General features: G+C 38.4%; 1 protein-coding gene across 9 annotated transcripts in view; it reads left to right on the forward strand.

Moving 5' to 3' along the window:
* The first annotated feature begins 3,680 nt into the window (after positions 1-3,680).
* The window catches only part of LOC117418065 (gamma-adducin-like), a 73,375-nt gene continuing 58,613 nt past the window's right edge, over positions 3,681-18,442 (forward strand). For 3 of the 9 annotated variants that reach the window (XM_034030628.3, XM_058985290.1, XM_034030630.3), the window contains exons 1-2: positions 4,324-4,449; positions 16,789-16,850. The gene's annotated coding sequence lies outside the window, so the exon portion shown is untranslated. Of the gene's footprint in view, positions 3,810-4,316; positions 4,450-16,788; positions 16,851-18,442 lie in introns of those variants that run through there. The other 6 variants (XM_058985286.1, XM_058985289.1, XM_058985288.1 and 3 more) reach the window with 5 other exon arrangements.

The following is an 18,442-nucleotide window of genomic DNA, read 5'->3' on the forward strand; positions in this document are numbered from 1 at the left end:
AGATGTTTTGCCCTATGATCAGCAATTCAATAAAATGTACTGTAAGAAAATGTACTGTAAAATGTACTGCTCCTTATACAATAGGCTTATCTACACCTTGCTGTCTTTTTTACCAACAAAAATGTTGTAAGCTTCTATTAGGTTATTGTCCAAGTTTAATAGCATGTTAAATATACTAGAATTCCAGGACAATGATGAGTCAACTTAATTAAGCCAATGCAGAGCTCAAATGAATCTCCATTCTTCACAGACAGGCATTCATTGTAATGAGGGTTACATTATTTTTCCAAAATGATGACTTGTCTGTGTCAGTTCATTGGCCATAAAGAAAGCTGTATTGTCCTTTTACAAAACAGGCAAACATGTGCACAAGTCAGAAGTTTTTAAGTGAGACCCAATTAAATAGTTCTGAATTAATTTTAGAACTATTTCATATGACTTATTTTTTCATGATCTCTTCTTATAGAAAACTGACCCTGCAATTGAATGCGGTACACTACACTGCATTGACAGCCGTTCAACTTTTACGAATGGCATAATCATGCTCTGTGCCCTAAACGAGTTCTCTGTAATCTATGGCTGAACTATAAGGCTTTTCTGGTATATTCTTCTTCCCTGCTCTTAGCTGTGCACCTGTTACTGCACACTCTTCTAATGGTGCCCTACTTTGGTTATTAGCTTCAAATTCTAACAACCACAATTGGTCTCCCTCACTTTGTAGTTTATTAAACAGGCAACTGACCTACCCAAAGGAAAGGTTATCTCCTCCTGATGTATACAAGTAACTCCCAGATGGGGGAGCTCTCTCTCTCTCTCTCTCTCTCTCTCTCTCTCTCTCTCTCTCTCTCTCTCTCTCTCTCTCTCTCTCTCTCTCTCTCTCTCTCTCTCTCTCTAGGGTATTGAGTATGTACATGCTCTCTTATTTTACCATGTGTTACATGCAGTCAGTCAGCTGTGTTTTGGGTTCAGTGTGCTGTGGCATGGAAAACTTGTTTGTTCCAAAGGAAGCAGTTGGTAACACTATAGGGAGGTGGATATGACCAAACAATCCTGATAGACCTAAACTGTTGGTTTGGATGATTTAGCAGGGGTATTATATATATATATATATATATATATATATATATATATATATATATATATATATATATATATATATATATATATCCTGAAAGCTCAGTCAACCAGTCATTCTGAAAAGTTTTCCTGGAAATGTGTAATGGGTCCCTTCAGATTTTCATGAAAGGACAGATTGTTGGGGATTAGAGTTTCGTTTAGAAGAACAACATAGCTGCTTGTCTGCACTCAAAGCAGCTGATGGGAACTTTAAGCTCTATTCCGGTGAACAATGGATCAAAGGGTTTTGTGGTGCATGAGGCTTCAGTTCTTCATGTATTTAAAAGACTTTCACTGTCAAACCTGCTTCCCTATGATAAATGTGTACAATCAAACTCTGTTTTCTAGAAAGTTCCCTGATTCTAACAATATAGTTGACAGTGCACAAAGAAGTATATAAGTTATTATTATGTATTTATTTTATTTTGAGTTTGATTATTCTTTAGTTTGCTATATTTGCTGTATTCAATGCATTTTCTTCTTTACTGTATATTGACACTAGGTGTCACTGTCTGCCTTGTTGAAATGTGTTCTTTTAGGAGAAACCCCAACCCTTGACACAGTTTACTGTGTTTTAGTTATTGCAGACAAGTACGTTAAATCTATTGAGATTGCTATCGATAGAACAAGGCATTTTGTTTACATTTACTAATGGTAGTTTCAGCTTTAAACAAACAAGCTTCCTCCCCATTTGAATGATTTTTACTGCACCTCTTTGTGCACTCCAAGCTTAGCAATGTTACAAACACTGTTCCTGTTCTATTGATCACCTTTATAGCATACAGCTGATATTTTCAACATGTTTTTCAACCTTCTTAAGCATGTCTAAGTGAATAAAACTTATAGTACAGTTGTATTTACTGGTCTGGTGTAGTCCTAACTAAAGCTTTTGTCCTAAATGAATGTTAAAATAAATAAGATTCAGAAGAAGACCCAGGAAATCAGGAGTGTTCAGTGATCCATACCCCAAAACCTTAACTCCCTAGAGATGAAGAAAGAGGAGTTTTAATCTCAACCACATAGCCCTCAAGGTTTAAAACTTGCGTTCTACAGAGGGTGCTTTTCAGATGACTTGAAGTGGAAAAATAGTCCCTTTCTTACAGAGTCGACTTTTTGCCCAGGGCTACATTAAAGCTAGCTTTTCAAATGTAAATTATTATTATTATTATTATTATTTATTTCTTAGCAGACGCCCTTATCCAGGGCGACTTACAATTGTTACAAGATATCACAGGGTTTTTTTTTTTTTACTGGAGCAATCTAGGTAAAGTACCTTGCTCAAGGGTACAACAGCAGTGACCCCCGCTGGGGATTGAACCCACAACCCTCCGGTCAAGAGTCCGGAGCCCTAACCACTACTAACCACTAACCACTACTCCACACTGCTGCCTGTGTAACTTTAACTTGAGACTGCAGCTAGCACAAAGTACAGCTACCATTCTGAAGCATATTTTACACTGTTATTATATATAGTGCAAAGGAAAGACAACATCTCAACTGCTGTAAATAGATGCTCTTGTTGGAGTGTTGGAGTAAAGGTTCAAAGTATATTTTGCTTCCTGCCGTAAAGGAATGAAAGTCTCTACCAAGAATAAATAAGAACGCAGTTGGATTAATCATATTATCTTTAAAACTAGTTCTGAAATATGTGTATTTTAGGATATCAAAAAAGAATTTGAGGTTATAGTATATTGTTGTTTAAAAAACAAAACTTGGAAAATTGCTGCAACCTTATTGGCTAGCATTGGACAATATTATCCTGCCATTATAGAAACTTCATTCCATTCCATTAACTACCATTAGCTATTACACTATACCAGTTAAGGGAGGTTGAATTATAAAATGGAATCACAGCAGAACTGAAGTACTCTATATTCATTTAGCGCATTAATAATAAAAAGGATATTCATTCTTGCCATCGTGCTGGAAATGAGTGCATTTAAATGGGGACAGGTGGTGTGTGTGTGTGTTCTACCGGATAATGAAAGGGTGTGGATGGAAAATAGTGGCTATTTTAACAGAGCACAATGACCACAAGGGTCAAGAGGTTAGGAGAGTGGTATCATTCTCTTAAATATTCCTGTTCTGTTTATATTAGAGGTGGGAATTAAAACAAAACATTTTTGTACTGGAGCACATTTTGCAGGCTTTATTTTACTTGATAGCCTATTTATTTCTAATTGTAATTACAAGTAAATATTAGCGTCAAAGTGTCGATACTGTTTATTTGTTAACTGTGTTAATTACTATGTAATTGCATTTGTTTTTATTGGAAATCTAAGAGCGTTATATCGGAATGCAAACTTCGACACCCTGCAGCAGCACAGATAGGCACCACTACTAAAAAAGGGGAAATCTGTTACATAAAAAAATACATATTATGAGATTTATGTATGTATTTAGTTATTTATTTATGCATGTAACTGGGATTGTATGCAGAAGAGTAACCGCTATCCATGTTCTCATTATACTTTTTTTTTTAAATACAGTGTATATTTAATTGTGTAATGTACGTGCAAATTTGGAATGCACTACATTGTTAGTCCAGGTGAAAATCGTTGACCTGAAAGCAATTTCTTCAACCCAAATAGAGAAGTAACGATTTTTAAACTGCAGTCTGGTAACGCCCCTTCTCCAGTCCAAGCATCAAGGATTTGAGTGTTTGTTAGCAGTCCACAGTCAGGGCAGATACGGTAAGAAACTGAACTACGACGTTTGTTAATCGTGTGTTTATATGTAAACCAACCTGATTATAAAATGACATAGTTAAGAATTTATCAGGGAACGGGTCTTATCTACACTGCAGCAGGTGATGTGACTGTGCACTGCCGCGTTTCGGTTAGAATTATTTCATCAAATCCTAACACACAACCATTATACGACGTATATTTGAAGTTTAATAACATTTTTTAAAACAATGTACATTGTAGTATACCATATTAATCCCATTGTCATCAAAACTAATTCATGCACATTTAGTTTTTTTGGAATGTACGGTAGGTTACATATTTTCTGAAAACGATAATTTAATTGATAAATAACATATATAATGGTTAGTAATTATTATAAAATAGTTTAGTTTTGCACACAAACATATTAAAATTAACATAAGCCCTTTGCCGTCAGGGAGGCGGGGCTGCCAGATAGGGATCTCGGAGTGGCGTAAACAACCAAGAGAACTAGAGAGTAGTGGGAGTTATAAAAAAAAAAAAAAAACACTTCCTGCCAGATAGTGGTTCTCCGACTGGCGTTAGCAACAGGGGATACTGCAGCAAAGCAAGCTGGTGGGAGAGTGAAGGCAGCTGGAATTTGGAAATAAACGGAATATTTCAGGTACAGCCCTTTTTAAAATTGTTATTACATGTTGTAACTATGTGTAAGTTTTTATTGAAAACCGATAGCACTGACATTATATATTTAGGACCTGTAATAAAAAGACAAGACTTTACAATTCTGTTGCAGCAAGCTGGGGGCAGAAGTTGACATCTACAAATTAAATTAAAGCAACGTTTATTTGTTAAGTTACACGTTTCTTTTATCTCATTTATCGCAATTGTAAGTCTTGTAGTAACAAAGGACAGACGCAACATCTACCGCTTGACTTTACACGTATATGTGTGTAGTTTATTAATTAGGCGTTTATTGATTACACACGTGTGACACAGTTGATAACATTGAAATACGTTAAATTGCAGTATGCTAACTCGCCAACTCGGTCATTAAAAACACCGTGGGATGTGATCCAATTGATTCAGTTATTAAATCGTGTTTTGGCTTCGTGAATGAGGTGCGGTATTGTTGGATTATGACCACCAAGCACTTGAAATGCATTCCCTAACCCAACGGACTGCACTGGTGTAAAACCGTACTTAGTCGGTACACTGAATCACGAGGGCGGATAGTGTGTGCAGCAAAGACGGGACAGTTCTCATCCATCCACTGGTAACATAAACAGTAGCAGGAATTAAAATATTAGATGACAGGCTTACTGTGCAACAGTTGTGATGTATATAATAAGTCAGAAAAAATAGAAACCTAAATGACAGCTATAGAGAAGACCTCTGATACAGTGGAAGACTAGGAAAAAACAGATTAGGAAAAAAAAAATAAACAGTACTACAGTATTAAAAGTCTTAGAGAAATGTAATGTCTGGATAGTTCGATAGAATACCAAAGTAAAAGCATTTTAAAGTACTATAATATGTTTATGATCTGATAGACACCTAAAGTTAAATTGTGGGCTTCATCATCTTCTGCATAACTGGACCTGATCTATAAAGAAATGAAAATGTCTTGACAGAGACGCAGGGGTGACAATGGTTGGATAGCTTTCAGCCAGACCAGTAAAAACAGTTATGATGTACATGCTGTCAGAAATAAAACTTGACTAAAGTATAAAATAAAAGTGCTGAAACAGACCCACCACTTTCTTTCCTTTTTTAAAATGGTAGAATATCTCCTTGTAGCATTAACGGGTTAGGTCCTTATAAGCTTTATTTTAGAAAGTTTAGATTTACAGTAGGTTTTAAGTGAAAGATCTGGAAATCCAGGCGTTCTGGCATGTGTTTTTGCTTTCTGGTGCCTGGGCAGTACTAGTATTTTGGAACCGAATCAGGGAAAAAATGACACCCATAATTGTTCTTGACGTTTATTATTTTGTTTATGGAATTCTGAGGTCTGCAGTATTAGAAGTTTTTTTTTTTTTTTTTTTTTTCCAGAATAATTAGACGTTTCGCGGTAATCTGGAAAATATGTTTTTCAGCGGCCTCGCCAAGAATGTTGAATATGGCCCGGCAACTTTTTTTTAAGGCAGATGCAGACCCAGCTGCAAATGTGACTTCTTGTCAACCTGGGTGTCTTATGGAAAACAATTGCATAATTTTTCATTTTGAATATGCAGCTGCTGTAATAGTCAGATCTGTATAGACTCTGTGCACACCTAAATGTCTATATGACAACACTTATATCAGAGTAGCCTGGAGCTATATTAAATATTAAAAGCATATCATGGGATGATAAACTATTGAAAATATCTGCTTGATCAAACAGTAGGCTATGCTCTTCTGCAACTCTACTGTACTAAGAAGATGGATGCATTCTCTCTCCATCCTGTTGGTAGAGATGCTAGGCTGCTTCTTTTTCCAGTATTACTACACTGTTTGATGGGATACTGGGGCCCCTTTATTTTTCAACCAGCTGTAAAGGTTCACTTGAATGGCAGCCAATGCAAAATGTGTGTTGGTGCTCTCAGCTTAGATCCAAATGGACAGGTGTCCAGCAAAAAACTATTCTGTCTGGGCACATTGCCTTCTGAAATTCCATTGTGATTTGTCTATTTTTGTCAAGATTGCAGTAGTATTTTAGACTCCTAAGCTGCTATTCATAATTAACATCTAAATTAAAAACAGTATTTATGTGCATTTTTCTTCCTCAAAACAATATATTTAGTTGGGGTTTGCCAATATGCTCCCCATTCGGTACTGCAGTTGGACTTCCTTAAATAAAGAAAAAAAAATCAGTATTTCCACTGATTTTATGGGGTACTCATGCAATTCCTGACATGCCTGCATCCGTTTATTTCAGGCTAGTACATATTGTGATTGTCAGAAAGAATATAGCTACGCTGAATGGTTACACTGGTTATGTGTGCTTTCATACTGTAATAACATGCAGCATTAACATTTGTAGAAGTTTACAATGAACAGCGCTATGTGTACTGTACTTACTACCATGAGCCACCACTCCTACGACTCCGCACTCAGACCAATCCAGCGGTGAATCTGATATCACGTTCTACTGTAAGCTTTTTAAAAATGTATAGCTGTACATTTTGCTTTACTTTACTCCAAAGATATTCTAAAATGGCCTGGGCACATTTGTTGGTACCCCTTAGAAAAGATAATAAATAATTGGATTATAGTGATATTTCAAACTAATTAGTTTCTTTAATTAGTATCACACGTGTCTCCAATCTTGTAATCAGTCATTCAGCCTATTTAAATGGAGAAAAGTAGTCACTGTGCTGTTTGGTATCATTGTGTGCACCACACTGAACATGGACCAGAGAAAGCAAAGGAGAGAGTTGTCTGAGGAGATCAGAAAGAAAATGATAGACAAGCATGGTAAAGGTAAAGGCTACAAGACCATCTCCAAGCAGCTTGATGTTCCTGTGACAACAGTTGCAAATATTATTAAGAAGTTTAAGGTCCATGGAACTGTAGCCAACCTCCCTGGGCTCGGCCGCAAGAGGAAAATCGACCCCAGATTGAACAGAAGGATAGTGCGAATGGTAGAAAAAGAACCAAGGATAACTGCCAAAGAGATACAAGCTGAACTCCAAGGTGAAGGTACGTCAGTTTCTGATCGCACCATCCGTCGCTTTTTGAGCGAAAGTGGGCTCCATGGAAGAAGACCCAGGAGGACTCCACTTTTGACAGAAAAACATAAAAAAGCCAGACTGGAATTTGCTAAAATGCATATTGACAAGCCACAATCCTTCTGGGAGAATGTTCTTTGGACAGATGAGTCAAAACTGGAGCTTTTTGGCAAGTCACATCAGCTCTATGTTCACAGGCGAAAAAATGAAGCTTTCAAAGAAAAGAACACCATACCTACAGTGAAACATGGAGGAGGCTCGGTTATGTTTTGGGGCTGCTTTGCTGCGCCTGGCACAGGGTGCCTTGAATCTGTGCAGGGCACAATGAAATCTCGAGACTATCAAGGCATTCTGGAGCGAAATGTACTGCCCAGTGTAGGAAAACTGTCTCATTCGCAGGTCATGGTTCCTCCAACAGGATAATGACCCAAAACACACAGCTAAAAGCACCCAAGAATGGATAAGAACAGAACATTGGACTATTCTGAAGTGGCCTTCTGTGAGTCCTCATCTGAATCCTATCGAACATCTATGGAAAGAGCTGAAACTTGCAGTCTGGAGAAGGCACCCATCAAACCTGAGACAGCTGGAGCAGTTTGCTCAGGAAGAGTGGGCCAAACTACCTGTTAACAGGTGCAGAAGTCTCATTGAGAGCTACAGAAAACGTTTGATTGCAGTGATTGCCTCTAAAGGTTGTGCAACAAAATATTAGGTTAGCGGTCCCATCATTTTTGTCCATGCCATTTTCATTTGTTTTATTATTTACAATATTATGTTGAATAAAAAATCAAAAGCAAAGTCTGATTTCTATTAAATATGGAATAAACAATGGTGGATGCCAATTACTTTTGTCAGTTTCAAGTTATTTCAGAGAAAATTGTGCATTCTTAGTTTTTTGTGGAGGGGTACCAACAATTTTGAGCACGTCTGTATATATGTTTCCCAGCTGCTAGGTCAGCAAGTCCTAGTGAATTTCCTCTTTAATTTAGTTTGTACCATACATGTTTTTTGTTTTTAAATTATTATTATTATTATTATTTTATTGTCATTACAAGTATGTTTGTCCATGTTACTGCATTGGCCCAATCCCAGGGGCAGGTACCCATCCTGTCTGTGATGAGAGAGAACTGGTAAAGTAAAATATCCCCTTACTGATATGTACATGCCAGAGCTTTCCTCTCCACTTTTGTACGTTGAACAAAAACGCTGTCCCACGACAGAAGGCATGACTGAAACTTTCCCGAAATATGTATTTCATTGGCTCGTGTACAGTATTTGAAAAAGCTGTAATTGTACAGGTGAAGCTAAGCGTGGGATTGTGATGGGTTTTTATCTGGTTCAGCAGACCCTGCAAGATCAAGGAGTGAAAGAATTCCAAGTCCGTGGTGCGACCCATGTTTTCAAAGGGACCTTATCGTTGAGTAAGGTTTCCATGCTTAGCTTCCCTTAAGAGGCCCTTGTGGTGATTACATTGCTGTCTTGATAAAGGGGTAAGGGTTACAAGGACTGGGAAAGTAATTCCGATCTGAATATTTTCATGGCATTGTTCCAGTGGCAGGACCATTGTGCCCTGCTCTGGTCGTCTAGGTTACGGAATTGGGCTGGAGAAGTAACAGGCTGATTGATTATTAACTAACCTTCCCTGTTCACCCTGCAAGTTACTGTTTTTCTTTCATTTCCAAGAAGACTCCCACCATAAAGAAAAATAGCAGTTGTAAGTCACATGGCAGACATGTGACTTGCAGTAGATTAATGAAGTGATGAGGGTATTTGGGAGTGAATTCAAATGATGTCATATATCGCTGAGTGCTGATGTAACTGAATCTGTATCTCTCCAGATGTTGCTCACTGCCTTGAGTAGAACCAGGCATGTCTGCATGTTAATACAGATTAATTACTTAAAACTTTTCAATCTATTTTTTGAGTGCTGCCAGTTATATCAATTTACACTTGCAGCTAAACAAAATCTCTGTTTCTGTGCCCTTTTTAACATGCAAAAAACAAGGATAAGTACAAGCTTTGGGCTTCACAAAGGAACAGCTTCACAAAGAAGCTCATCTCGCAGTACTGTTTGAGCACCTGGAAGCATGTTGTTTTTCCTGCAGGACTTTTGAAACCAGTGTCGATCCATTTTTGTTTTAATTACTTCATGATCAGCTCTCCCTCCTCTGACTGCACTTATAATAGGATGGTTGTTTCTAGTGTGTTCCTATCATTTAGCGCTAATACTTAGGACCACAGTTGTGTCCTTTACCAGTCGTAAAGTCAAGCCCAAAACAAATTTGTTTTACATGTTTTTGCATTTTGTTTTGTTGTTGTTGAAGTTACCTGATCTGCATCCTCTACAATGTTTTTCCACATCGTCTTTAATACTCCACTGCGAACTTACAGTATCCCTCAGACTGTTCATTGAAACATAAGCAATAGCAACATTATTATTATTATTATTATTATTATTTCTTAGCAGACACCCTTACCCAGGGCGACTTACAGTTGTATACAAAAAATACATATCAAGAATTATAGTACAATTAAGAGCAAGATACAAAATAAAATGACTTCAGTCCTAATAAGAGCAAATACAAAACACAGTATGATTTGATATCGGGGCAGTTCAAGAGCAGATAAGTGTTGCTAGTTACATCAGGGTTAGATACGAGTGCAGATGAAATACAAAATACTAAAGATTGGGTTAAGTGCAGGATTAAATACACTAAAATACGGAGCAGATAAGTGCAAAGTGCATTAAAGGCAGAGTGCTATATTGTCCAGAAGGGAAGAGTTTAGTTTTACAGGTGTTGTCTGAAGAGGTGTGTCTTGAGGAGGTGCTGGAAGGTGGTCAGGGACTGGGCAGTCCTGACATCCGTAGGAAGGTTGTTTCACCACTGCGGGGCGAGGGTGGAGAAGGAGCGTGCTCTGGAGGCAGGGGAGCGTAGAGGAGGTACAGTCAGTCTCCTAATGCAGGCGGAGCGGAGAGGTCAGGTGGGGGTGTAGGGAGAGATGAGGGTCTGGGGGTAGCTGTGTGCAGTCTGGTCAAGGCATCGGTAGGCGAGTATAAGAGTCTTTAACTGGATGCGAGCAATGATCGGGAGCCAGTGGAGTGAGCAGAGCAGTGGAGTAGCATGGGAGAAGCGAGGCAGAGAGAACACCAGGCGAGCAGCGGATGCAGGGAGGCCGGCCAGGAGGGAGTTGCAGTAGTCTAGACGTGAGAATACCAGGGCCTGGACGAGGAGTTGCGTGGAGTATTTGTTGAGGAAGGGTTGGATTCTTCGTATGTTGCTCAGGAAGAATCGGCAGGTGCTGATATTTATTTGAATGATTCGATTTTGTGTGCCCAATTAATTGATTGCTATTTGGAGGCTTAACTCATAGCCCTAGGAAGGATGAAACTGCTATGCAATAGGACTCTTATTTCCATCCTTGCAATGACTGGCATGTTCAGGTCAGACTGTTGTTACAGTTCTGGACGTTGCTGCATACATTGTAGAGAATGGCTAAAGAAAAAATTGTGAAACAGTCTTGAAGTGGTGAAATTTTTAATATGTTGAAATATCCTTTTTTTATTGCAAAGTATTTTTTTTCCCATTATGTCATGCTGATGGCAGCATTTGTACTTTTTGAGCAGTGTTTATTATTTTTATTTTAACCAAAGTTGCAACCTCTCATATCGACTGGAGTCTGGTTTTCGCCCGGGTTTCAGCTTGGTGTGTCTACAAGAGGTCAAGTGGTCAATTGGTCAATTTGTACTGCACTGAATATGTCCAAGTGTGTCTATGCACGAGCCTTCTGATTTGAAATACTCCTATTAAATCCTTCCTCATGGAACCAAGTAACCACAGATACCTTTTTTAGTAGAAATCAGCATACTGATGCCCATTGTGCTTGTACACAAACATATACACACAGATACTTTTACAGTGGTTTTGTTTACAAAAATGTGTATGCCACATTGAAAGTTGAAACCTTTAAGGTCACAATACAATACTACAATCTTCTAACATTTGCACATTTAATCCTAGTTGTACATTGCTTACTGAACTGGATAATTGTATTAAAATGTGCTCATAAACCACAAAGTAAGGTTAGAATACTGACCGGCGGGCCTCCCGAGTGGTGCATCCGGTAAAGGCGCTCCGCATGGAGTGCAGGATGTGCCCTATAGCCTGGAGGTCGCCGGTTCGAGTCCAGGCTATTCCACTGCCGACCATGGATGGGAGTTGCCAGGGGGCGGTGCACAATTGACCTGTACTTAACAAGTTTCCAAGAAACCCTTCATACACTTCAAAAGTGATCTCGTGCATGTGTGCAAGTAAGCATAACTATAAATTGAATCGCCTTTAAGGAAGATCTGTTTTGTTCTTGTTGGGAGGTACAGTAGGGGGTCCAGTGCTCAAGAGAGTGGACATTTGAGATCTGCAGTTTGGCAGTAAGATGCAGCACTTTTCCTGTGGATCTGAATTCTCGAGGGCAGCAAAGCTGATTGCGTCGATATTGAAGTGTTTTACTATGGTTACTGGGTCAAACACAGCCATGGGAATGCAGGAAGTGCCAAGTTTCAGGGAATGGGTTTCAAGATGTAGGACATGGCAGATTCATTCAATTGCAGAATCCTCTCTCATGTGGACAGATACAAAATGGTTCTACTGTACACCCGGGGAACAGAATATTGGTCTTTTAATTATATATAGAATATTGGTCTTTTAATTATATATAGAATATTGGTCTTTCTGCATACTGATGAATATTTACAGTATTTTGTGCTGCAATAATATTTTTAATGTATTAATAACTGCAGTGATACTTGTTTTTAATATTTCTATAAACACTGTGTAATGGGTAATCAGTGTAATGGGTGTCAGTGTAATGGGTGTCAGTGTGATCAGTGTAATGGATGTCAGTGTAATGGGTGTTGGTGTAATGGGTGTCAGTGTGATCAGTGTAATGGGTGTCAGCGTGATCAGTGTAATGGGTGTCAGTGTGATCAGTGTAATGGGTGTCGGTGTAATGGGTGTCGGTGTGATCAGTGTAATGGGTGTCAGCGTGATCAGTGTAATGGGTGCCAGCGTGATCAGTGTAATGGGTGTCAGTGTGATCAGTGTAATGGGTGTCAGCGTGATCAGTGTAATGGGTGTCGGTGTAATGGGTGTCAGTGTGATCAGTGTAATGGGTGTCAGCGTGATCAGTGTAATGGGTGTCAGCGTGATCAGTGTAATGGGTGTCAGCGTGATCAGTGTAATGGGTGTCGGCGTGATCAGTGTAATGGGTGTCAGCGTGATCAGTGTAATGGGTGTCAGCGTGATCAGTGTAATGGGTGTCAGCGTGATCAGTGTAATGGGTGTCAGCGTGATCAGTGTAATGGGTGTCAGCGTGATCAGTGTAATGGGTGTCAGTGTGATCAGTGTAATGGGTGTCGGTGTAATGTGTGTCAGTGTGATCAGTGTAATGGGTGTCAGTGTAATGGGTGTCACTGTGATCAGTGTAATGGGTGTCAGCGTGATCAGTGTAATGGGTGTCAGCGTGATCAGTGTAATGGGTGTCAGCGTGATCAGTGTAATGGGTGTCAGTGTAATGGGTGTCGGCGTGATCAGTGTAATGGGTGTCAGCGTGATCAGTGTAATGGGTGTCAGCGTGATCAGTGTAATGGGTGTCAGTGTGATCAGTGTAATGGGTGTCGGTGTAATGGGTGTCAGTGTGATCAGTGTAATGGATGTCCGTGTAATGGATGTCAGCGTGATCAGTGTAATGGGTGTCAGTGTGATCAGTGTAATGGGTGTCAGTGTAATGGGTGTCGGCGTGATCAGTGTAATGGGTGTCAGTGTAATGGGTGTCAGTGTGATCAGTGTAGTGGGTGTCAGTGTGATCAGTGTAGTGGGTGTCAGTGTGATCAGTGTAGTGGGTGTCAGTGTAATGGGTGATCTAGGGCTACTAATTCTCAAAAATGGCCAATTATTTTCTTTTCCCACTTTTTATCAACGTATTAATAATTAAACATGGCATTTGAACATAAGTATAATGTTGATAGTTAAAATTCGTAAATTCATCAATATTACTACAGTTCTTTTTTTATTATTATTAAAGCCAAGATTTTCAAGCAGACTTGTTGCTGTAATAGTAAGTAAAGCACATAAACACACTTCAAACCTGTCATAATGTTTATAAACATCACTTGGCTCATTGCTGGCATTAAAATAAGCAGGAAAAAAAAAACACGTCCAACACTGTTGTGAGAATCAGTCTTCCACTGATACTGTAACTCAGTCTACAAATGAAGGTGAAAAATACTGGTTTATCTAATTGCTGGCATTACAATAAAAATATTAAACAGTCCAGCAATGCTCTCAACAGTTCAATGCTGTGTATCAAAGTAAAGTTCTGATGTGCAGGGATCAAGTTTAAATGTGCCCAAAGCAGGGGGGTTACTGTGGAGATCCTGTCTTGTACAGTAGGTCACAGAACCTCACCCGACAAGTTTTTCCTGATGTGTGACCTAAACCTTGACAGCTTTCTACATACTGTAGCTGTCTTCTTATCTGTGTGCTTCTTGACATTTTTAGAGATAGACCTGCTAGCAATAGTTTACTGTAGGTTACCTTAGGTGAACTTTGGCTATTTTACAGGGCACCAAATTTAAAAAAAAAAAAAGTCACTTGGGGAAACTGCCCAGATGCTGAGCACTGTGATATACAAGGTCAGTTGTTGGGGGTGCCTTGGCTGTGTTTATGGATCGGAAACAGCTCTATGGCGCTCTGCACTGTGTGAAGTCTTTCAAAGGCTATTTAGGATTAAATATTGCATTCCATTCATTATGCTTCTAGAAGTGCATTCAACTGGTTTGCTTTATTGAAGAACTAAGTGCTGTTTTATATGAGAATGAAATACAGTCTTGCATGTCACTTTGAATAAGAGCCTGGCAAACCTTTTTATTTCTTTGCTTCAGTCACAGTCTGCTGTAACTTAATTGCGAGTCCGCAGTGGTCAGATGCATTATCCTTCAAATAGTTCATTAACCCTGTGGAATATATTGGTTCCTCCAGTCCCATGTTTTGTTAACATTTCATTCTGAATGGCTGTAGCTCATCAAGCTGTGGTAAGAACATCAGTGATTTAAGTTTATAGTAGATAAGATGGATTTACAACTTCTCTTATGAGCAAAAGATGAGAGATTGCTGTGGGAAAACTACTCAAGGATTCTTCTGAGCCCAGGGATACATTTTTATTTTTTGATTTTTTTGATTTTTTTTGTAGTTGGCAGTATTTTTTTTCAATTATTTATTTTAACAACAACCAAAGCAGTTTATTGTGTACCTGCGTTTTTGTACGTTTTCCAAGGTACAAGGTTATTTAATCTGGTTATAAATAACTGTATAAATGCTCCATAAAATACGTACATCAGGCTAGTTCTTAACGAGCCTGTGAGATTGTAGCACTACAGAAGTACAGTATATGGTATAGGGTGCCTTTTGATTTTCTTTTGCAGTACCTTTCACACAGAGCTATATCCAATGTAACGGATCTGTACCGGTTGCTTTCAGTATCTGTAATTCTACAGTTTCAATCTATGACAATCTGTGACCTCTGGTTGTATAGAGGGGTGGGGGACATCCTGCTATAGGGTGGAGCAATTCTCTGTATTAGGGTCAGGAAGTGTGTTGATGCCAGCATGATGAGATGCCAAAAACATGCTTGCAATTTTGTAGACCCCTTGAATGAGGAACAGAGGATCGTTTTAGGTTATTTAAAATCTAAAATGACGGAGATTAACGTCTAGCATTGTTTGTGATTTGCCCTGTGCCTGTAAGCTGTACGTTAATAAAGGGATGAATCTGTTTGAGAAAGGAAGGGAAAATTCTGCATTTGCAGAGTAAAAATAAAACAAAACAAATAGCATGATCATTTTAGAAAGAGAGCTAATGATGGAAACAAAACAAACAATTGCAGTATTTGTAGTGCCTGCACGTACTGTAATCTAGCTTTTAATTGTATTGAATTTCATTATCCCTGACAGGTGGGGATACTGAAATAGCACGGTGTTGTCTTGACACCAGTCCATAATTTAGGCCAAGGGGGTTGCCAAAACACTTGCAGTTTGAGTATTTGTGGAACTTGAATGGAAAGATACTTTAATTTGTGGAGTGAATTTCATACATTCTGTCATCTGCTGTAATGCTGGAAGGATGTTGCATAAGTATCCTGTATCACTTTTCAGCCTTAAGTACAGTGCAATAAAAACTGATACATGTTCAATTTAATGTATGTATAGACCCGTTGTTGCCCTAAAGTGCATTTTGTTATTGTTTGAATGGCTGCCATCTTTTTAAAGGTTTAGTGTAACTGGACTTAAAGATGGTGGCCAATACATTGATTTTTCTCAAAGAAACTCACCATTGAAATAACGGACACACAACAGAAGAGAGCTTTCAGAGTCCAGCTACAGAGCGATAAGTAGAGTGTGCCTGAACTGGTGTGCTTGGGTTGATTCTTAAAATAGATTGTCAGTTGAGTGTTCCATTTTTGTTACAGTCCAAAGCACCTTGTCAAAAGATGCTGATAAAGAGGAAAGGCTACTATAAATAGAAAGTGTGTGTGTGTGTGTGTGTGTAGAGGGGGAAACCTTTCTGCTTTTTGTATCTTTTATTAGTTTTACAGCTTCAGTATTGAAGTTATTTCTGTGTTGTATTAGTGGGGGAGTTTTTTTGTTTTATCATTTTTTCGGTGTCGGTAGTCCATGTCACAATTTGGCACAGTTGGAGGCCAGAGTCTTGGGCTTTCAGGTCTGGATTTAGTTGAACTGGTTCATTTTCAAGCATGGGCTGTTTATTAATGTTGCATTAATAAACAGCCCACGCTTGTATTTAGATAAAGTTGGATGCATGAGGTGTGTTAAATATAAAGTATACCCTTTGATGACCTGATCATTTAATGAGTAAATACAAATAAAACCTCATTCTGGATGGATATGGTCTAAATTTAACCTGTTTTTATCCTGTATTGAGTAACTGACTTAAATCTGATTACTGGTTGTAAACTGGAGAAGGGAGTACAGTATCATGTTTACTATGCCATGTGATCTTTAAATAACTCTCCAGACACGAGGACACATGAGTGTTTAATCACGGATCCTTGATTTCTTTCACAAAGTTCAATCAAACAGGAAAGTGTAGGTGCATGTTGTTTCTTGTCTGATTTTTAAACATGCTAGCACATAAAAATAATAATAATAATATATATAAAATTATTTTATTCTGTAACTGCACTTTAATAGTTGCAGGTCTGTCTTTTTACTTTTATTTATCCAGGATAACTCAAAGGAACATCTTCTCCCCACTGCAAATCTTGGTGCAGGAATACATCGGTACAGGTCTGTGATGTACTGTATTTTTAAAACCGATAAATAAATACATTTCTGCATGTTCACATATAATACGAATTGAGATAATTAAGCTGTAACTGCTGTACAGGGCACATCAAGTGTATGAGGAGAGTGTATTAAATCTGAGATGAACGTGAGGTTTGTAATTTAGAGGGAGTCGGTTGTCTCCAAGTACACTTGATTCATCCTCTACAGCTACAGTTTACTGTAGCTATTTCATAAAAATTGTTATTTACTGTATGTTTTTCTCTGACTGGAACAGATCAGTAATTTGCTGACAGATGGCTATGTGAGTGGGAGTCTTTGTGTCATCCCTGTACGTCAAAAGTGAGCAGCATATCTCAGAAAACATTGTATGAGTTTATGGATTCTTATTACTTTACTAAGTATATGAATGGGAATATTTCATGTCGGTGTTTGTTTTGTATTGATGTGCCAATGCACCAATGTCCTGTGTGTAATACACAAAGGGCACATGAAAGTCCAGTGTAAATTTAAAAGGACAGGAGGCAGCGAACATTAGGCAGGCCATCTGTCATGTTTGCAACCACTCCATAGATTGTTCAAGCGTAATTAAAGTAATTATAATTCTGCCCTGGAAGGGCAAAATAAGACGTTATCAAATTGGGTCTTCTGAGCTACTGCCACTTTTCTTCTAATGGCAAATAGCATGCTGCCAATTAAAGTAAATGGAAACGTCCAACCTCTTGAACTGATTAGTTGTTTAGTAAATACAAAATAAATAAGTACATTGTTTTATTTTTATTTTTTTTTAACAAATAATTTGCATCTTTTGGATATATTTAGGCAGGTTGAAACATTGGATTCTTTATTTTTATCTAAATTGAAAACCATTTTTATTGTTTATGTGCTTTTAAATAATTGGTTGTAACTAGTGTGTACGCATGAGCTCTCTAGTTGTGTTTTTAACTTTGTCCAGCGCGCTGGGATGTCATGGCATGAAAGGTTCTGTATAAAAATACATTGGTATTGTACCTCTATTTTCATTTTAAACATATACATGTAGCAGGCTATGACAGTAACACTATTATTACTTTTCTGTCTTTTATTTTGACATGGGATTACAACACATTTTTATTTCTTAATAGATGTATAAAATGATTAAATTCTTTTTAGATTACTCAGGTCTGTTGTGAAATTTCTGAGAATTTACTTTTGGCAATCATGAGGAAGCACTGATATACTGTAGCTCTGTACTCTTTCCTTGGTTTGTTGTTTTTTTTCCATACCGAGTTTTATTGGCCCTTGGGATATTTGTTCAGGGGGATTACAGGAGATAAGGAAGTGTATTTCTGGCTCAAAGATGATGCCAAGCTGGCACTAGCCTACCCCCTTCAGGTGTTCCACGCCTGGAACATGCATCTCCAAAATCTAGAAAACTATAGTACAGTAACGGTATGGTGGCATCCAAAAAACTGGAAAAAGAAGATTCCAATCCGGGTGCCAGAAGTCAGTGTAAACATAGCCATGGTTGTTTTAAGTGCAATGCACGTCTATTATCTTTTCGTCCTGTTTGTAGCGAGGTCGCCATGGAGACATGATGTCTGAGGTCAAGCCCT

This window comes from Acipenser ruthenus, chromosome 13 (genome assembly GCF_902713425.1).
Source record: "Acipenser ruthenus chromosome 13, fAciRut3.2 maternal haplotype, whole genome shotgun sequence".
Classification (NCBI taxonomy): domain Eukaryota; kingdom Metazoa; phylum Chordata; class Actinopteri; order Acipenseriformes; family Acipenseridae; genus Acipenser; species Acipenser ruthenus.